This window comes from Bos indicus, chromosome 24 (assembly GCF_029378745.1).
Source record: "Bos indicus isolate NIAB-ARS_2022 breed Sahiwal x Tharparkar chromosome 24, NIAB-ARS_B.indTharparkar_mat_pri_1.0, whole genome shotgun sequence".
Lineage (NCBI taxonomy): Eukaryota > Metazoa > Chordata > Mammalia > Artiodactyla > Bovidae > Bos > Bos indicus.
The window spans coordinates 53,831,841-53,854,190 of record NC_091783.1 but is presented as its reverse complement, the minus strand read 5'-3'; the positions used below and the strand labels follow the sequence as shown (position 1 = coordinate 53,854,190).

Below are 22,350 nucleotides of genomic sequence, written 5' to 3'. Positions count from 1 at the left end.
GTGGCTGGTTTGTATATTCGCCTTTGGGAGGATGATTGAGTCCTTGCCCAGTGGCCTATAATTTCTCTAAAGTAGGAGGAGGTCAGATGGAAGTGAAAGGAGAGCTTGAGGAGAGAGTCTAGAGATTTGAGGTGAGCAAAGATATGGAAAAGTAGGCATAGGAAGTGCAGCCTCACAGGGTGCCTGGGAAGAGCTGAGTGATTATGAGTTGATTCTCCTTGTGGATCTTTCTCAGTAGCGTCCAGGTGCCTGGGTCTAGCTGTGGGACAAGAGATGCTCATGGCTGTCCAGGGTTGGAGTTGTGCCAGATGGACGTGATGAAAGGACAGAGGACCAGTGCACTAGGGTCATGTCAAGGGCATTATCAAAGTGGCGTGCAGGGTAATCTAAGTGAGGAGCAAAGGGACGAGAAAACATAGAGGGTTTACGGGCTGGAGGAAAGCAGAGGGGTCAGTGCTCTGGAGGGTGAAGTAGAAGAGGTGGGGTCAGGGAGTGGGGTATCTGAGTTAGTGATTTGGAGGTGGAGTTGTTAGGAGTCTGACCTTGCGAATGAATGGCTGAAAACCAGGGATGGGGGAGGTCACTGGGGACCAAGAGACTGGGTGAAAAATAAGCCATGGGACCTTCCTTGAGGACAGTGAAATCACCCAGGATGACAGCTGGGCATGAGCTAAGTACTTCAGCAACGTACTGAAGTCTTTGATGGGCTTCCCAGGTGGCTCAGTGGGTACAGAATCCATCTGCAATGCAGGAGACACAGGAGACGTGTTCGGGAAGGAGACGTGTTCGGGGAGAACCCTGGAGGAGGCCATGGCAACCCACTCCAGTATTCTTTCTTGGAGAATTCCATGGACAGAGGAGCCTAGTGGGCTGCAGTCCATGGGGTCGCAAAGAGTCCAGCACAACTGAGGTGACTGAGCACGCATGCGTGGTCTTCAATGAGCGAGGAAGAGTGGCCGTAGTTCTCCATTTTAAGATACTCACACTTGATTCCACATTTGAAAGTTTGTTTGGGATAGACACACTGTTTAGTTGTGAAAGGATTTATTTACTGTGGTCATTTTTGTTGTCCTCTCCCTCTTCCTCCCAAGCATTTATTTAAAGGACCCATGAACCCTGTAACTTCACTACACTGAGGAAGCGTGATTGTAAATATATCAGATCAGATCAGTTGCTCAGTTGTGTCCGACTCTTTGCGACCCCATGAACCGCAGCATGCCAGGCCTCCCTGTCCATCACCAACTCCCGGAGTTCACTGAGACTCACATCCATCGAGTCAGTGATGCCATCCAGCCATCTCATCCTCTGTTGTCCCCTTCTCCTCTTGCCCCCAATCCCTCCCAGCATCAGAGTCTTTTCCAATGAGTCAACCCTTTGCATGACGTGGCCAAAGTACTGGAGTTTCAGCTTTAGCATCATTCCTTCCAAAGAAATCCAGGGCTGATCTCCTTCAGAATGGACTGGTTGGATCTCCTTGCAGTCCAAGGGACTCTCAAGAGTCTTCTCCAACACCACAGTTCAAAAGCATCAATTCTTCGGCGCTCAGCCTTCTTCACAGTCCAACTCTCACATCCATACATGACCACAGGAAAAACCATAGCCTTGACTAGACGAACCTTTGTTGGCAAAGTAATGTCTCTGCTTTTGAATATATAATGTACCATAAATGGAATAGTTAAATCATTTTAAGCTCTTAGTACTTCATCTGGTGAATAGTAGGTGCTTGATTTATGTGTGTGTGTATGTGTGTGTGTGTGCTAAGTCATCTCTGACTCATTGATTTCCCTGGACTGAAGCCCACCAGGCTCCTCCATCCATGGAATTTTCCAGGCAAGAATACTGGAATGAGTTGTCATTTCCTACTCCAGGGGATCTTCCTGACGCATGGTAGCTATTTTTATTTTTTTTATATTAGAAACTTCAGGGCTGCCCATAACAAGTGAACACTAATAGATATTACTACTGTGGCTTAATAAATAGCTTCATTTGCATATTAAGTTTCCAGAGACACCTGTTTAAGGATATAAGCAACATCAATAGGGAAAAAACCACACAAGAATCCGTGAATTGGTTGCTTCAGATTCTAATTTTTCTTTGATTTTGTATTTTTGGTTAATTGCCAGACTACAGAGTTAGTTACCATGTAATTGCAATACTTTAAAGTTAATTACTAAAGAAACTTTAAAAAATTCCTCCCTTTGTAAAATTATCTATGGAATACAATGGCTGAGAATTCAACCTTAGGTGTCGGGAAGTTTAGATTTACAGTCCGTGCTTTCTACTGGCCCAAGCTTCCTGTGAATTTATGCTTTACTTTGGCAATCATTCACAATTACCCGCAGAGGATATATAGTGTCTCTCTATGTACAAAGCACAGATTTTTCTAAAACCACCTCTAGAAGGGACAGAATATCCAGGTGCTGCTGGGGTTATTGTCTAATGCTGACTTTCTTAACTCATATGCACTGTGCTTTTCGCCGATAACTTTACATTAATATAAGGTTTGGTGCAGGATGATTTTAGGTCATTTTTATTAGTTGCAGAACATGAATAGTGCTATAAATATTGCTGCGCTTAGAGGACAATAACTTAGGCAGATTCAGTCTCCTCCATAAACAAATCTTACCTGCAGACTGTCTTGGCTACAACTTTAGTCCCTATGTGTCTCTATATTTTTCTTCATAAATAAGAGAAGCTTGCTTAGGCTTGTATATGGTGCTAAATATAAGGAGCCAAACCATTACATATGTGGAGGTTTGCTGAACTCTGTATTTGAGTACCAGATTTTTTGACACTTAAGATATCCTGGTTTTCAAATTTGGAATGAAGGGTGTGGTCAAAGACAGTGTCAGAGCATCAGTGGTCAGCCTCTTGGAATTGTGACAGTCTCCAGTTGGAGGTCTAGCCAGCACTAGGCAAGATTACGATGCAAGCAAATACATCTTCATCATTCCTCCAGGCTCTGAGTTCTAAATTGATTTCTAGTCTTTATGGCTCCATTGATCCCCCTCTCTTGCAGGATTCCATAGGCTCCATGCTCACTCTACCCTTCCCCCATCAAAACTATCAACAACAAATCCAAATTCTGAAAACAAGTATGGAGGTTCCTTAAAAAAACAGAAATAGAGTCACCACATGTTTCAGCAATCCTGCTGGGTATATATCTGTAAAAAAAAACAAAACCTGTAGTTAAAAAGATACATATACAGTCCATAGTGTTGCACAGAATCGGGCACTACTGAAGCGACTTAGCATATCCCAATGTTCATAGAAACACTATTTACAAAAACCAAGACTTGGAAGCAACCTCAGGGTCCATCAACAGATGGATGGACAAAGAAGATGTAGTAGAATATTACTGTCATAAAAAGAATGAAATAATGCAATTTTTCATTCATAAGCATTCATTCATAAGCAATAAGGTGATCCTAGAAATTATCATACTGAGTGAAGTAAGCCAGAGAAAGACAAATATCACATGATATTACTTAAATGTGGAATCTTAAAAAAAGACAAATGAACTTACTTATCAAATAGAAATAGACTCACAGTCATGGAAAACAAACTTAGGGTTACCAAAGGGGAAAGGGAGGAGAAGAGATAAATTAGGAGTTTGGGATTAACAGACATACACTATTATATAAAAATAGATAAACAAGGACTACTCTGTAGCACAGAGAACTATATTCAATATCTTGTAATAACCTATATGGAAAAGAATCTGAAAAAGAACATATAAATGGGTGTGTGTGTGTATATATATATATATATATGAATCACTTTGCTCTACACTTGAGGCTAACACAATATTGTAGGCCAACTGTACTTCAATAAAAAAAGAAAAACATAATACAAGTCCTTAAAAAAAAGAATGAATCTATATTTCCATCCCATTATAGCTTGTTTCTCAAAATTCAGTCTACGACAGTCTACATAGAGTTATTTGGGAAGTTTGTTAAAAATACAGATTCCCAGATTACTCCATCAAGATATCTGGAGATACAGCTTGGATATCTGCAGGTTATCAATTTTTTAAAGTATAAATATTAGGCATGATAAAATTTGAAACCACTAATTCAAAAAGGCTCAGACAGTAAAGAATCTGCCTGCAATGCAGGAGGCCTGGGTTCGATCCCTGGGTTGGGAAGATCCCCTGGAGAAGGTAATGGCAACCCATTCCAGAATTCTTGCCTGGAGAATCCCATGGACAGAGGAGCCTAGTGGGCTACAGTCAATGGGGTCACAAAGAGTCGGAAACGACTGAGTGACTAACACTTATTTACTAATACAAAAATTGCTTTTAAATATCAATTTCTTAAAATGAAGAATACATCCACAGCTCTGCAACTTCAGGCTTGTTTGCAACTGTTTTTTTTTATAGTACCTAGAACTCAGTCCATGGCAGATGGCATAGACATTCCTGGATAAAGAATTCTGGAAAAAAAGAATTATTTTTAGGATGTGAAAAAGTCAATCAAAATTTAAAACTTTGACAGGAAAATGAACTGATTGGCTACTTCCTTAAAAATCTGATACCATATACAAAGTGATCCTTTCAGCTAAATGTTTGAGAATAGCATAACTTTATTTCTTTAAGAGAGGAGGAAGAGGAGAAGCAGATTTCAATAGGATGCATTCAATCTGGATGCTAATATAAAACTCTGTATCATTTTGAAAACCAAAATGCGTTCTTAAAGCAAATGTCAGGATAAGTTAAGCGTTTAAAAATCATTTACTTGAACTATTCAGAGAGTCATGTCAACACTAATTTTTAAGAAGCTTGTATTATTCTGACTCAGTGAACCCAAATCACTTAATGACTTTATGGGGGATTGATGTAGACTTCGAGACACAAGAACCTGGAAAATGTTTTCCAAGGAATTTATAGAATTTCTATATCCTTCTTTGAAGTTCCCAGTTAAGTTTAGCAAGAATATTTCTACACACAAAAAAAGGGCATCCAACGATGTTAGTAGAGGTGATTAAATTCAGGTAAGCGATTATTTTGGATGGCAGGGGAAGGGATGTGTTCCTTAGTATACCAAATAAGGGCATCCCAGGTGACTCTGTGGGTAAAGAATCCACCTGCAATGCAAGAGACACAGGTTTGATCCCCAGGTTGGATTCCCGGGCTGAGAAGATCCCCTGGAGGAGGGCGTGGCAGCCCACTCCTGAATTCTTGCCTGGACCATCCCATGGACAGAGGAGCCTGGCAGGCTACAGTCCATAGGGTCGCATAGCAACGGACACAAGTGAGGCGACTGAGCACGTACGCATGCACACCAAGTAAACAATCTGATCTACGACAGTTTTTTAATAGCGTGTTTTGGCCTCGTGGAGCCTAGGCTGCATGTATGTCACTTTTCATTTGAGAAGAACAATTTTTCTGGACACCACTCGTGGCTCTTCTCTGTGCTGCTAAATGGCTGCCCAGAGGTTCAACATGCTGCGGCATCCCTGACAAGACGTTTACCTTGGCAAGGTGAGGAATGCCACCGGGCAGAAGCCCAGGTTTTATCCAAATGAGAATTCTGCCGCAGGCAACAGAAACAAAGAACTGATTTAGGATAGCAGGTTGGCATGGGAAAATTGTTTTACCTGCTGCTTATCCAAGATTGTTGTTTTTGAACCAAACAATTAGCCTGAAATTAACTAAAAATAAAGTATCGGGCTCTGGTGTTCCATGTCTATGTCAACAATAATAAAAGGAAAATACAAAGAAATTTAATTTTCGGTGGCATTTTAAAACCTAGGCTTTATTTTTTAGAACTGTTTTAGGGTCACTGCAAAATTGAGAGGAAGGCCTAGGCATTTTCCATATACCTCCTGCTCCCACATTCATAGCCTCCCCAATTATCAACATCCCTCGCCAGAGTGGTACATTTGTTACAACTGATGAATCTGCATTGACATATCGTTGTCAGCCAGAGTCCTAGTTCACATTAGAGTTCACTCCTGGTGATGTACAGTCTGTGGGTTTGGACAAACTTATAATGACACGTACCCACCAGTTTAGTACCATTCAGAGTAGTTTTACTACCCACAGAATTCTGTGTGCTCCACCTGTTCACCCCTCCATCCCCCACGACCTTTGCTAACCTTAATCTTTGTCCTGTCTCCATAATTTTGCTTGTTACAGAATGCCAGTCACGTAGTTGGAATCATACAGCATGTAACTTTTTCAAAATTGGCTACTTTTGCTCAATGATATGCATTTAAGATTCCTCCCTGTCGTGTCATAACTTGATAGCTTGTTTCTTTTAAACAAGTTGCATTTTTACAAAAGAAAATCAGAACCAAAATGAATCATCTGGATGGTTGCTTTCTTTTTTGCCTCGGCTCTTGTCCTTAGGTCTTCCCACTCTTGTTACTATTACTTGAGAGCAAATTTGTTTTTCCCTTAATGTCTTTGTTCTTTCCTTCATCTGTCTTTCTTCTAGATTCATTTTAGGCCAGATGTGATCTTGGCAACTTTCCAGTTTCTGAGGAGGTATTTAGAGAAAACTGAGACTGAGATGTTTTAAGAAGACTAGGGCACAATCCTCATTTTTATATACTCTGCTGCTGCTGCTAAGTCGCTTCAGTCGTGTCCGACTCTGTGCGACCCCATAGACAGCAGCCCACCAGGCTCCCCCGTCCCTGGGATTCTCCAGGCAAGAACACTAGAGTGGGTTGCCATTTCCTTCTCCAACGCATGAAAGTGAAAGTGAAGTTGCTCAGTCGTGTCTGACTCTTAGCGACCCCATGGACTGCAGCCTATCAGGCTCCTCCATGCACGGGATTTTCCAGGCAAGAGTACTGGAGTGGGGTGCCATTATATACTCTACCCTTGGTGAAATGGAACAGCTGGAAGTAGTATTGAAAGCTATTATTTATCAAGAACTTACTATATATTAGATCTTTATTTAACTAGACACTTTATGCACGTTACCTTATGTCATACTTGGAACAACTTCAGAAACTTGGGATTGTTGTTTTTGTTTTATAATATGACAGCTTGGGTTAGTAAGATCTGACTCACCTGGTCTGACTGGTCCTAATTCTTACATCAAAACTGGACAGAGAAAAGGCACAGGAAAATATCATAATGCTTGCTGAATGGTATAAATCTGAGTTATAAAACTGTCACCATAAACTTTTCAAGGAATAGGATTTTATAAAAATTTTTTTGCTGGGTAATACAGTTTTTTTACATTGTATGATATTTTCCTCTTGACTAAACATTTAACTCATACTGACTTCAATCAAACATTTGTGAATTAGATATTACCATTTTACAGATGATGAGCTAAATAACCTCCCACAGTCAAACAGTTGGTGCATAGCTGGGGAACTGGAATCCATCTCTCTGTGAATATGTTTGGAATGAGCAAGGCATGAAATCTTTATAAAGGTGAAATTTTAAGCAGTCAGTGTAGCTAGCCATTTCCTAGGTCCTGTATCCTAATGGAAATTTGATACTTTCTGTGCTTCAGGGCTCAGCCTATGGGATGTCATCTGCCTCTTCAAAGGCTGACATGTGGTTTGATCAAACAAAAATGTTTGTGGAGGGTCTTGGGCTTCTGAGGGGAAGGAGAAGTACAAGGGGATTGCGAAAAGGGGGAAGGATATTAGACAGATGAGTTAAAAGACAGTTTGCCTTGGGCTGGCTGTATTGCCATCTGTCACAATGCTGCCTGCAGAATCATCCTTTCAGCTTTGAAGGGACTAAGAAATAATGATTCTGAAAAGTAGAACATATGAATCAATTTCATAACTTCACTCTTTACTTATTTTTAATCATCTTCATTTACATGTCTAAAACTAATTATACATGAAGGAAAAGAATTGGTGCGTTTGAATAATAACTAACTTGGGGGGTGCTGAGTACATTAATTTTATGGTAAGCCATTTGCCTTCGATAATTAGTTTGATGAGACTGATGTTCTTAACAAATCATATAAAATAAATGGGGTTGAAAGACACATTATTCCAAATTAAAAATCAGATGTAACATGCTAGTGTAAAACAGTGGTAATGTGTGTTAGACTTTGGAAATGAAGGAACGAAGGCTAATTTAAAAAACGTTTTGTGTAGAGACTCCAATTTAAAGAATGATGATACTATAAGCATGCTAAAATATAACAGAGGTCTTGTTTTAAGAAATAAAAGCTAGAGAGCAGTTTATTAAACCCAGCTTTCATGTTAAAGCTCTCAGAGTCTATATCTGTGTGTGATCAATAGAGGCTTCATACAGGAAAGGCATTACTTCTGCCTAAGCAATGTGTAGACTGTATCCCTAAGTAATATTTTCATGTTCTCCCTCTATTTTAAATGATGTTGCATTGTACTTGCACAATAAGGGGGTATGGAAACTTTGGTATCAGAACCTCATAGAAACTGACAGACTTTTATCCGTAAGTGTAAAAATGAAGCCTTTATTAGGCCATTTAAATAAGCCCCTATGTAAAATCTCTGCAGATGGGGACTGCAGCCATGAAATTAAAAGACCCTTGCTCCTTGGAAGGAAAGTTATGACCAATCTAGACAGCATATTAAAAAGCAGATATGTTACTTTGCCAACAAAGGTCCATCTAGTCAAAGCTATGTTTTTTCCAGTAGTCCTATATGGATATGAGAGTTCGACTATAAAGAAAGCTGAGCACCAAAGAATTGATGCTTTTGAACTGTGGTGTTGGAGAAGACTTTTGAGTCCCTTGGACGGCAAGGAGATTCAACCAGCCCAATGTAAAGGAAATCAGTCCTGAATATTCATGGGAAGGACTGATGCTGAAGCTGAAACTCCAATCCTTTGGCCACCTGATGCGAAGAACTGACTCACTGGAAAATACCCTGATGCTGGGAAATATTGAAGGCATGAGGAGAAGGCGACGACAGAAGATGAGATAGTTGGATGGCATCACCGACTCAATGGACATGCTGCTGCTGCTGCCAAGTCGCTTCAGGCGTGTCCAACTCTGTGCGATCCCATAGATGGCAGCCCACCAGGCTCCCCCGTCCCTGGGATTCTCCAGGCAGGAACACTGGAGTGGGTTGCCATTTCCTTCTCCAATGCATGAAAGTGAAAAGTGAAAGTGAAGCCGCTCAGTCGTGTCTGACTCGTAGCAACCCCATGGACTGCAGCCTACCATGCTCCTCTGTCCATGGGATTTTCCAGGCAAGAGTACTGGAGTGGGGTGCCAGTGCCTTTTCTGCAATGGACATGAGTTTGAGTAAACTCTGGGAGTTGGTGATGGACAGGGAGGCCTGGTATGCTGCAGTCCATGGGGTCTCAAAGAGTTGGACACGACTGAGTGACTGAACTGAACTGATATAAAATCTGTATATTTCTTGCTTTAGTTTTGTTAAATTTTTCTTAGTATTTCTTGAAACTTTTATTTGCTGCATACAGATTCAGGAATTATGTCTTTCTTCATGAACTGATATTTTTTTAAGATTATGAATTGTCCCTCTTTACCTCTGTTAAGCTCATTGCCTATTTTGTGTGATCTTAGTGGAGCCACAGAAGATTTTATGTTCAGTATTTGCATGATGTGTTTTTCCATTACTTACTTTCAACCTGTCCATAGCTTTAATTTAAGTTGTGTATTGTGAAAACGGAATATAATTATGCTACTTTTTAGTTCAGTTCAGTTCAGTCGCTCAGTCATGTCTGACTCTGTGACCCCATGAACCGCAGCACGCCAGGCCTCCCTGTCCATCACCAACTCCCGGAGTCCACCCAAACCCATGTCCATTGAGTCGGTGATGCCATCCAACCATCTTATCCTCTGTCGTCCCCTTCTCCTCCTGCCCTCAATCTTTGCCAGCACCAGGGTCTTTTCAAATGAGTTGGTTCTTTGCAGCAGGTGGCCAAATTATTGGAGTTTCAGCTTTAGCATCAGTCCTTCCAAGAACACCCAGGACTGATCTCCTTTAGAGTGGACTGGTTGGATCTCCTTGCAGTCCAAGGGACTCTCAAGAGTCTTCTCCAACACCACAGTTCAAAAGCATCAATTCTTTGGCACTCAGCTTTCTTCACAGTCCAACCCTCACATCCATACGTGAACACTGGAAAAACCATAGCCTTGACTAGATGGACCTTTGTTGGCAAAGTAATGTCTGTGCTTTTTAATATGCAGTCTAGGTTGGTCATAACTTTCCTTCCAAGGAGTAAGCGTCTTTTAATTTCATGGCTACAATCACCATCTGCAGTGATTTTGGAGCCTGGAAAAATAAAGTCAGTCACTGTTTGCATTTTTTCCCCATCTATTTGCCATGAAGTGATGGGACCAGATGCCATGCTACTTTTAAAAAAGTCCAATCTCATCTTATTTGCCTTTTAATTGGTATGTTTAGTGCATTTATAATTAATATAATTGTTGACATATTTGAATTTATATTACTTGTTTTATATATAGCCCATGTGCTCTTTATTTCTTCTTTTGTCTTATTTGAGTATTTTTTTAGTCTTTTAGCCTAATCTCTCAGTTGGCTTTTTTGCTATACCCATTTGGGTATAAATAAAGTTAGAAGTTAAAGTTAAGTCACTCAGTCGTGTCCGACTCTTTGCAACCCCATGGACTGTAGCCCACCAGGCTCCTCCATCCATGGGATTCTCCAGGCAAGAATCCTGGAGTGGGTTGTCATTTCCTTCTCTAGGGGATCTTCCCGACCCAGGGATCGAACCCAGGTCTCCTGCAGTAGAGGCAGACGCTTTAACCTCTGAGCCACCAGGGAAGCACAATTTGGGTATAGGGGTTATAATATAACTTATCATGGTTTACCTTGACTGATTATTAGACTACTTAAATAAGAAATTTATGATAATATAATTAAATTTTATACCCTCCAGAACTTTGTGATATTGTTTATATACATTTTACATGTTCATATATTATCAGATCAGATCAGATCAGTCGCTCAGTCGTGTCCGACTCTTTGCGACCCCATGAATCGCAGCACGCCAGGCCTCCCTGTCCATCACCAACTCCCAGACCTTATAAAGTCATTGTGTTTGCATTGTGTCTTTGTTCTTTAAGAAAGATATATTAAGAATATAAAATTAAGTATATTTAAGAAAATATATTTAGCCAAAATTATTGTAATTTTAGTTCTCCTGATTTATTCCATTCTGTATATTGACATTTCTATATGGTATTATTTTATTTTGACCTCTTGAAGTCAAATACTACGATATGAAAAATACCTTTATTTAACCTTCAGTTTTGAAGGATATTTTTGTTGGATATTGGGTTCTTTGTTGATTATATTTTTCCTTTCAACTCATTAAAAATATTGTACCATTGCCTCTGACTTCAATTATTACTGATGAGAAATTGTTCATAATTTATATTAATATTTCTTTCTGTGTGTGGAGTGTATCTTTTTTTCTTTCACTTCTTTGAGGATTTTTTTTTCTTTATTTCTGATTTTCAATAGTTTGACTATTGTATACCTAGCCTAGTGTGGGGTGTTTTTTTTGTTGTTGTTATAGTTACCATGTTTTGAGTTACTTAGTTTATTGCATATATCAGTTGGTATTTTAATGAAAATTAAAAAAACTTACATCCACTTTCCTTAAAATATTTATTTTCTGTCTCTCCTCCCTGGAACTCAAATTATACATATATTAGTCTACTCAATTTTGTCCTACAGACCAATGGAAGCTATGGTCATTATTTTTAAATTTTTTCCCCTCCCTGTTTTAGCTTTGATAATTTCTATTGTGTTTTAGGGAGAAGGCAATGGCACCCCACTCCAGTACTCTTGGTTGGAAAATCCCATGGACGGAGGAGCCTGTTAGGCTGCAATCCATGGGATCCCTAAGAGTCAGACATGACTGAGTGACTTCACTTTCACTTTCCTGCATTGGAGAAGGAAATGGCAACCCACTCCAGTGTTCTTGCCTGGAGAATCCCAGGGAGGGGGGAGCCTGGTGGGCTGCCGTCTATGGGGTCGCACAGAGTCGGACACGACTGAAGCGACTTAGCATAGCATAGCATAGCATACACTGTGCTTTTACCAAATTCATCAACTCTTTCTCTTGTAGTATGCAATGTTCTCTTAATTCCATCCGATAAATTATTTTATTTATAATACTATTTGCTTAGTTTTAGGACTTCATTAAACTCTTATTTAGTATTTTCTTTTCTATCCTCAAAGATCCAAGCGGTGGTCATAGGGAAGTGTGGTGGAGAGACGTGAAGGTAGAAATCATTAGAGTGGAGAAGTTCAAGAAGAAGTTATCCATTACATCTCTGAAGTTTTCCGAGATGGTGGAGGAGTTAAGGCAGAAAGCCAGCCGATAGTGAAAGGGCTGGGCATTGTTCAGCAGCCCATCAGTCTGGGCAGGGCTGGATTGACTGTAGATCTTGGAGGCAAAGCAGATCTCCAATGGTTTATATAGCAAATAATGAGAGGGTTTTTCATAAAGCTGATGGGTAATGGCCTTGAACTGGAAACAGGCGACGAGGAGAATCCTGACTGTACTGTGTAGACATGGGAGAAACAACAGACTCCACTTGAGAGATCTTCAAGGGAGGTGGAAATTGGGGGAAATGTCAGGATTTAATTAAAGCAAAGGGCATGTTGTGTGTCTTTCAAAGAGACTAAGGGCTTAAATGAATCTGTTGGTGATGGAATAGGAGTTTAAAAGGACACAGTGAAAACAGAGGAGGGGAGGATGGGAGTGGGAGGCTGGAGCCACAGGTCAGTGGGATGGGGGTGCTGTGGAGATGGGTCACTGAACGGAACGTCACTGGGCACTGCCAACGACAGGGAAAAAGCATTAAAGAGTCCGTAACATCTCGCAGAGCTTCACCTTAGTGGTTTGGTTACCAAAATGGCTCTGGCGTTCCAGGGCGGGGAGGCTCTATGCGTCACCTGCAGCTGACTCCACGTGGTGCTGAGAGACCAGAAGAGGAGGCAGGCCCGCATGCTTCATTCTCGGCAACAGTGGGAGGAATTAAGTCAGAGCTTGTACTCTTGTAAATGAAGAATATTTTTACCGACAGAACCTGTCTGAGAATGGTTTCTAAAAGAGGAAGGAGGAGATATTCAGCTTATTGTCTTACATACTAAAGGAGACCTAGGTGCCACATAAGTGGGAAGAAAATACAGAAGGAGGACTAGAGAGGTGAAACCGTATTTTGGAGTCAGAGCATTCCTCACTCATCTTGCCTCCCCGTCCTGACCCCTCCCACCACTGAATGGCCTGGGCTATCTTCATCCCTTTCTGCTGCTGCTGCTAAATTGCTTCAGTCGTGTCCGACTCTGTGTGACCCCAGAGATGGCAGCCCACCAGGCTTCCCTGTCCCTGGGATTCTCCAGGCAAGAACACTGGAGTGGGTTGCCATTGCCTTCTCCTCCCTCTCTGCTACAGTCCCTTAATTTTGGGCAGTTGGATAGACTGTTTCGTGTTGAAACTGTGATTGATGCTAATCACAGGTTCTAGACTCAGGAGTTAGGTGTTTCAATTCCTGCTGTCATTGATGACTTATTATTAATATCATTGATGAATTCTGGTTATTGATGACTTGATAGCTCAACTAAGCTTCAAATTATTTACTTGAAAATAGACTTAAAGCTTTCTTTAATAAACATTTTCCTTTGTAAAGGCAAAACTTTATGGGACTACTTCATAGAGTCATTGAAATTTAGAATCAATACGAAACTTAGAGACTATTCAGGTCTTACCCTCAACAATTTAGTTTACTTTTAATTTCTAAGTATTGTCCCTTTAATTAAACTAGAGCTGACTATTGCTGGAAACTGTCTAGAGCTGGCTTATCCCATATTCAGGTAGAAGGAAAACTTTCTCTTCTACATTTCCTTTAGGTTTCCTGGGCTCTTCTCACTTCTGAAAATTACAAGTGTACTTGGTTATTGCAAGGAGTGGTCCACACAGGTTAAGTCAGATAGGCGTCAAACAAAATCTTAGAATGCAGACAAGTGTCCTATTGGCTGCAGGTATAGGGAAGTTCTGGCTGGATGTCCTCTGGAAGGATAATGTGAAGAACAAGGGTGAGGATTGGGGATGGAGAGCTGGAGGTGGATGGGACTTGTTCCACCGGGGCCCTGTGGATACTGACTGTGAACCAGCTTTCCAGTCTCATCTTATTGGGTGCCACCTGCCTCTTCCACCTGCTTTCAGTCTGGCAATTGTGTGAGGATTGGTGGTGATAGGGAGTTGAGAGTGATTGGGGAGATTTATTCATATTTTTGGGGGCTTCCCTGCTGGGTCAAATGGTAAAGAATCTGCCTGCAATGCAGGAGACCTGGGTTCCATCCCTGAGTCAGGAAGATCCCCTGGAGAAGGAAATGGCAACCCACTCCAGTCCTCTTGCCTGGGGAATTCCATGGACAGAGGAGCCTGGCAAGCTATATAGTCCATGGGGTCACAAAGAGTCAGACACATGACTATGTGACTAACATTCACTTTCTGTTTTTTTTCACTTTATTTATTTTTTTGGAGACTAATTACTTTATAATATTGTATTGGTTTTGCCATACATTGACATGAATCTGCCATGGGTCTCACACCTCCCTCCCCATCCCATCCCTCTGGGTCATCCAGTCACCAGCCCTGAGCATCCTGTATCATGCATCAACCTTGACTGGCGATTAGTTTCACATATGATAATATACATGTTTCAATGTCATTCTCCCAAACCATCCCACCCTTGCCCTCTCCCACAGAGTCCAAAAGACTGTTCTATACATCTGTGTCTCTTTTGCTGTCTCGCATACAGGGTTATCGTTACCATCTTTCTAAATTCCATATACATGCGTTAGTATACTTCACTTTCATTCATATTTTCTACTAAATGTTTCCCTCCTGCCTGAATTGTTGTTGTTGTTGTTATTGTTGTTCTCTTAAGCCATAGACTTTTGAAGCTCAAAACCTAATGAGACTCCTTTTCCCTCTACATTTTCTGCTTTTAAATTACTTCCCAGAGGCAGTGAGCACGGAATAGCTTAGTTGTTTAAATGAGGAGCTAAGGCAAGAAGCAAGGGAGATAATGGTAAGAATCACATTGGCTAACACTAACTACAAAGCCAGCAAACCAGTCAAGAATGTTCTAAAAGCATAAAAAATAAGCTAAAAATACATGCGTGCGTGCATGCTGAGTCACTTCAGTTGTGTCTGACTCTTTATGACCCCATGGACTGTAGCCCACCAGGCTCCTCTGTCCATGGGATTCTCCAGGTAGGAATACTGAAGTGGGTTGCCATGCCCTTCTCCAGGGGATCTTTCTGCTGTGACCCTATATTGTACCTTAAAAAACCTAGAAGTTCTCTGCCTCTTTATAAATAATATTCAGTGGATATGTTGGTGTTTTACTGACCTTAAATAGTATCTGAAATACAAACTATACAAAATAGAAATAAACACAGTTGGTTGAATGGTGAAAAAAAAAACCCAGAAAACAACCAGTAAGTAATTTTTTTTTTTTTTTGATGTAATTCACTCTTCCTTTTTTCCTTCACACTGCTTTAGAGATAGACTTGTAGGTAAATTTTATAGCCATCGGTAGAAATTTATAGCTTAGTAGTTCCTACTTATAAATTTCCTAACTCATATTTCTGGAGTAAACTTAATGGGCTAAAAGCTTTTTTAAATGGTTTCCAGCTGTGTGAGTGTATGTGTGTGTGCACAGACTTTTGGTGTCTGTATAATGATCCCTCCTCAGTCATGAAATCCATGAATAAAAATGAGCATGTAAAGACATTTATTAGGATATAATTGGGCAGGAAGCACTGTAGTATGCTGCATGTGCATTTAGATTCTGTTATTCACTATGTTTGCAGGATTTAAAATGATGCTTGGTTCTAAAAACCCTGAACAAAGGCTTCCTGAGGAGGCATATTCCATGGTGTGATAGGAGGGCCCTGTGAAACCTGGTATAACCAGTACATGTGTTAATCCTCTGCTCTGGTATAAGCATTCTCATTAGAGTCCAGGTTTTTTAGCATAATTTCAAAGTCATGTACCCAGTTTGATGTGAACAACTAGTGAAAAGTAGGACATTTGGTGAGATTGGGCCATATATCTTTGGGAAGTCAATTCACTGCTTGGGTCTCAACCTCTTTAGCTTAAAACAAGACGGTTGGAATAATAATCTCTAAAGTCTCTCCACCTATAAGTCAACAACTGATCTCATTTTTCATAAACGTTATAGAAAGAATGAAAGGGCAGGACGATGTTCTGAAACAGCATGTGTTTCACTTGGGCTTGGAGGCAGGGCTCCACCTAATTCACTCTGGACAGATCCTTTATCTAAGCTGTTCTAAAAGATCACCAGGGACCATGCTTGATAATCCTCTCTGCCACCTACCTGTCTCAAGAATTTTAGTGTCTATAGCGACACTGTACCCAGAACGTTGTAATTTCTCAGCTAACTGCTGGCTGATGATGCTAATCATAGTCTGCCTGGTGGACCCCAGGCTGCGGTCAAACTCCACTTTGTCAGGTTTTGTTATCCACAGACTCAGAGAGTAAAGATGGTTACTTACAACAGGGGGCCCGTATTCATGAAAAGGAAGGGAATGATTTCCACCCCACCTCTGTCCCTGATTCCACAGACTCAGAAAGTAAAGATGGTTACTTACAACAGGGGGCCCATATTCATGAAAAGGAAGGGAATGATTTCCACCCCACCTCTGTCCCTGATTCTTGGAGAGGTTTTGCTTGCGACTCTACATTTCAAAAAATAGCCGGATCGAATAAGGCAATGTGAATGATGTGTTAAGGAACATTCTGTGACTTACCATTTGGGAGGATATATAAAACCCTGCTCTTCTTAGTCTAAAAACTGTTGTTAATACTTTGTTATTTAATGCGATAAGGAACATGAGAGCTTTTGTATCCTGTTCTGTTCTGTGCAGGTATTATGATCACTACTTTATGTCCAGTGGTGCTGATAAGTTTGGGCTGGTTTCCTCTGTTCTCTTTCTTACCCACCTACCCTTTTGATGAATAAGCCGACTGTGGTTAGAGGTAGAGTTTTACACCTTAGGCACAAGAAAATCTAATCAGTTAGTTCCATCACTTGAAATTCAAACTGAGTATTTAGGACAATAAAAGGAATATATATATATTGTTGTGTCTTCAGGGACTTTGACCAGTCTTTGGGGTTTTGCAGCCCATTCATAAAGACAATGGCAAACGAGCAGGATCCAGAAAGATGCCTGCTTCCTTGAGTCCCCAGGTCAAGTTCAAAATGTTCCTCATGCTCCTGTGGCCTGTAACACTCTTTTCTATGATGGCACTTCTAACTCGAATTATAATTATTTGTATTGTCTGTTTTCCCCGTTGTGTCGTGAATTCCTAAAGAGTGAGGGCCATGTTTGTTCGTCAGTTCCTAATACAGTGTCTATTGCACAGAAGTTGCTCTCTTCATATGCACTTTGTGAATTAATAAATGAATATATTGGAAGGTAGAGTAAGAGGATCTAAAATGGAAGTATGTTCTCCTTAGAAGTTGTACAAGCTGATTCAAAGACCATGGGAGGGAATTATTAGCCTATTTATTTATGTATTTATTTCTTAACACTTTCCGTTTTGTGTGTTTTCCGACGTTCATTCTGTATTATAATAGTTCAGCAGGTGGCTCAGTGGTAAAGAATCTGCTTGCCAATGCAAGAGACTCAAGAGATGTGAGTTCGACCCCAGGGTCAGGAAGATCCCCTGGAGAAGAAAATGGCAACCCACTTCAGTATTCTTGCCTGGTAAATTCCACGGACAGAGGTGCCTGGAGGGGAACCGTCCACAGGGCGCAAAGAGTTGGACATGACCGAGCACACACACAGCGGGTTAAAGTTGGCTTCAAGTTTTCTGATAATCCTTCCACTGAAAAGTAGGAATCTGTATGACTTTCTCTTGAATCTGTGCTGTTCCTGTGACTGCTTTGACTAACAGAATATGATGAAAGGGATACGATATTCATTTCTGTGTCCAGTCCTTAAGAGACTGGCAGCTTCTACTTCATCTCCCAGAGAACTTCTCATAAGTCCTGAGTCACCATGTAAGAAGTGGGAATTCCCTTCTGGGGAGACTATGTGGAAAGGCACTGAGATCTCATGAAGAAAGAGAGAGCCCCATTTGAACCTAACTTTTCTGGTGTCTCCTCTAAGACACTAGGCTTGTGAGCAAAGTGGTCTTGGATCCTCAAACCAGCCTGGCTGAGCCATTAGTTGAATACCACTGAGAGACCCTCGTCAAAGAAGCAGAAGAATCACCCACTGAGCTGTCTTAATACAGGACTAACAAAGTCATGAGTCATAATAATACGGTGGTTGTTTTAAAGCACCAAGTTTTAGAGTAGTTTGGAAGAACAATAGATAACCATCACTATACAGGAGGTGTGCCCTTTTTTAATCGAAGGGGACGCATGATCGAGAGTGTTTGGTGATCACAGAGTTAAATGACAAGGGATTAATGTTGTCAACACGTTGGAGAATGACTCTGCAGTTCTTAAATTTCTCTCTATTTGACTTCTCTGTAAGCAGCTTGAGAAATGGGAAGAGGATAGGTTTTGAATTTAGCCAGATACAGGTTTCAGTTCGGAGAAGGCAGTGGCACCCCACTCCAGTACTCTTGCCTGGAAAATCCCATGGATGGAGGAGCCTGGTAGGCTGCAGTCCATGGGGTCGCTAGGAGTCAGACACGACTGAGCGACTTCACTTTCACTTTTCACTTTCCTGCATTGGAGAAGGAAATGGCAACCCACTCCAGTGTTCTTGCCTGGAGAATCCCAGGGGCAGGGGAGCCTGGTGGGCTGCCGTCTATGGGGTTGCTCAGAGTCAGACACAACTGAAGTGACTTAGCTTAGCTTAGCTTAGCTTAGTTTAGGTTTCAGTTTAGGATCTATTGCCTCTAGGCTGTATGACTTGACTAAGTTACGTAATCTTCCTAAACCTCAATTTCCTCCTGTAAAACAGGACAAATCTCTCAAACAATTTCATTGAAGAATTATAGTGAAGCCTAGTAAGTGGTCAATAAATTTTATCTCCTACTCTCATTACTTTCATTTTTTTCTGGTATCTTATTGACAAACTGAGGCTTTAAAGCAAAGGGTTTAAATTTAGCAACCAGTGGCAGCAGCAGCAGCAGGCTATAACTAGCATAGAAGCATGGGTTATTACTATATTCTTATCTCATAAATATTTTTGGTTTAGTGCTTGAACATACTTGAAACATAGCCAGGAATATTTTTTCAATCAAGACATCTGTTTCAAGTGGGAATGAGGTGGCTGAGAGTTAATTAGTTTCAAGTGGTGTCACATTTCGGGCCAAGTTGAACCACTTGCCAGGGATGGGTTATAATTTTAGCCAGATGAATAGTAAACTATGATTTTTTAAAAATCATATTTTGAGTGTCAGATCAATTTTTTAATCAAATATCACATATCTTGTATCCCTAAATCAGTGGTCAGGCGTCTGTAGATGCTCAATATATCTGTGGATGATGAGGATGAATTTCTCTAAGTGTTTACCCCTGTCAGATTACAGTGATATAAGATTGCCTATTTTTTCTTTTTTTCAGGCTAGCTTATGAAGCTGAGATCAATCTGTTGAACACTGAACTGTCGTACGAGGAAGATGATATCTTGTCCCTAAGTCCATCTATACAGGCTTATTATTGCTTTCATTATTGTGGTGAGAAACACACAGCGTAAAATTTACCATCTTATCCATCTTCACGTGTGCAGGACAGTAGTGTTAATTACATGCCCTCTGTTGTGCCACAAACCTCTGGAATGAATTTCTTCATCCTGCAGATTTGAAACTCTATATCCATTGGACACCCCCTCCTTCCTCTCTCCCCCTAACCCCTGGCAACCATGGTTCTATTTTCTGTTTCTCAATAACCTTGTTATTTTTATACCCAAGTTGTTACCATTCGTTTGCTTCCTTGTGTCGATGATCATATCTCTATTCATCCAGTTCTTTCCACTTACAGTCTCTGCCATTTGTCTTCACCTCCTACGCTGGCTTTATCACGCACATCAAGTAACTTTGTACAGTTCCATGTTTTGAATCACCTCATCATTTTGCTTTCCAGAACAATATTTTTTCACTCTTATCTGCAGCCCCACTCTTAGTGGTAACCTGTCCCAGAGGTTTCCCAATATTTTCCCACCTTGCCTTTGAAAACTGCGGATGAGGAACCCTGGACTACCAGCCACCTTCAAGTATAGTCTGAGGCCATTTCTTACAGCCACACATTGACAGATAGGTTGGTCTCCTTAGCAGTTAGAAGTGGTTGAGCCTAGTAGAAGGTTAAGCATATGGAATCTTGCCTGAGTGTATGCTTGATGAAGAGTAATGCGGTCTCAGCAGTGCTTAAGGGTTTTCAATCACTTAAAATAGATGCTGGGTTTGATACGGTAGTCAATCTCTATCAGGCATATTCAGAAAACCTTGAATCATTCGATTCAGCAAACCTCTGCTTATGATCATTCAATTCAACAAACCGCTGCTCATGTGGCACTCATGATAGCAATTTGAGTGATGAGCGAGTTTTAGAATGGCTTTGTTCCTACTGAGAACATTTCCTTTGAATGTTTCAAGGTTGGTGAACTTGGCCCCACACATGCAGGGGTTGTCAGGTACTTGTGGTGGTGAAGCTGATAATTTATGTCACATTTTTATTTTATAGGGTTTATACTTCTTCCATGATTCCTCATAAACTCTTTATGAAGTACAGAATATTGTACAGGAAGCTGTTTTTAGAAATGATTTTATTTTTAGAGAAAGGGCTGATAAAGAGTTAATATTTCTAGATAGTAGATATAGACTTTTTTCTCCTGGGCTTTTATTAAGCCTCCTGAGCCATCGGACCTTGTAAGTCAGCACTGTCTATAGTCTGAATATAGATTAATGTCCCCATTAATCAATTACACAAGAAAACCATTGGCATTTATCTGCTATCTAGTGTGATGATTTTTCAAACCAAGTTGCGTAAGAAACACCTGGAGAAGAACTAGGAAAATGTAAATTCTCAGGCATCATTCCCTCAGGTTCTTATCCACTGATCTTTTGGGCCTAAAAATATGCTTTTTAAGCATTTGAATTTTTTAATCTGTGATGGAATATGCGTAACAAAATTGACCATTTTAATCATTTCTAAGTGTACACCTCAATGACGTACATTCATATTATAGTGCAACCATCACCACTATCCATCTCTACAACTGAATCTATGCTTTAAAAATACCCTTGGTGATCTTGAAGCAGGGAATTCCTTCCACGTTTTGTGAAACACTGATACAGTGTGGGCTTAGAGCTGGACTAGGCATCATGGGAAAAACAAAATTGGTGAAGGATGATCCTGAGACTCAAGTGGTTTACACTTTGACAGAGAACAAGAGAATACGATGACAGAGGAATAGCTAGAGAATAATCCCAGACAGAAGAAAATTTAAGTGATTATATAATTATACATATCATTATACATATACACATGCCCATTAAATTGACAGGTAGGTGCTAAAAGGAATGAGACCTGAAGATACATATGATTAAAGCTTCTGTGCTCAGTTGTGTCCGACTCCTTGCAACCTCTGGATAATAGCTTACCAGGCTTCTCTGTCCATGGAGTTTTCCAGGCAAGAAGACTGGAGTGGATTGCCATTTCCTACTCCAGGGGATCTTCTCCCCCCAGGGATTGAACCGTGTCTCTTGCGTCTCCTGCATTGGCAGGCATATTCTTTACCACTACACCACCTAGGAAGCATATATATGATTGAAAAGTAATGAATACTATGGCGGAATGGGTCTTGAGTTTGACTCAAGCAATGTTCTCTATACAGCCTTGCTGGTCATAAAGGCGACAATGTTAGGATTCTAGGCAAAGAAAGTCATGTGATCTGGTACAGATAAGTCCATTTCTCCAAAGATTGATGACAGCTCATGCAAGTCAGTGATTATGCTGACATCATATTTCCCATCTAGAAATGAGAAAATGAAATTCTGTGAATCTTTCAGCAAGGAGCCAAAGACATAAACAAGCACAACAGTGTCACATGTTTTTGGTCACATGGTCACAAGTGGAAAGTCATAGATCTTTTCATATGAAGAACACCTAGATAAGAATTATTAATTTGGTAAGTATTCTTTCTTGCAGCTAAAATAATAAAGAGAATTTCCACTTTTCCATTATCATGGTTAAAAGCACCTGGCACCTTGCATTCTCAAGACTAAAATTGTTGCCTAATCCAAGGTCATGAAAGTTTACTCCTATGTCTTCTTCAAAGATTTTTATAGTTTTAGCTCTTGCATGTTGGTCTATGATATATTTTGAGTTGATTTCTGTAAGTGATATGAGGTAGGGGTCCAGGCTCAGTGTTTTGCATGTGACCATC

General features: G+C 40.6%; 1 long non-coding RNA gene across 4 annotated transcripts in view; it reads right to left on the bottom strand.

The window, feature by feature from the left end:
- Positions 1 to 1,015: 1,015 nt before the first annotated feature.
- Positions 1,016 to 22,350, bottom strand: part of LOC139179488 (uncharacterized) — a 42,946-nt gene continuing 21,611 nt past the window's right edge. For 2 of the 4 annotated variants that reach the window (XR_011563853.1, XR_011563854.1), the window contains one exon: positions 1,016 to 3,164. This is a non-coding gene — a long non-coding RNA (uncharacterized lncRNA). Of the gene's footprint in view, positions 3,165 to 15,457; positions 21,937 to 22,350 lie in introns of those variants that run through there. The other 2 variants (XR_011563851.1, XR_011563852.1) reach the window with 1 other exon arrangement.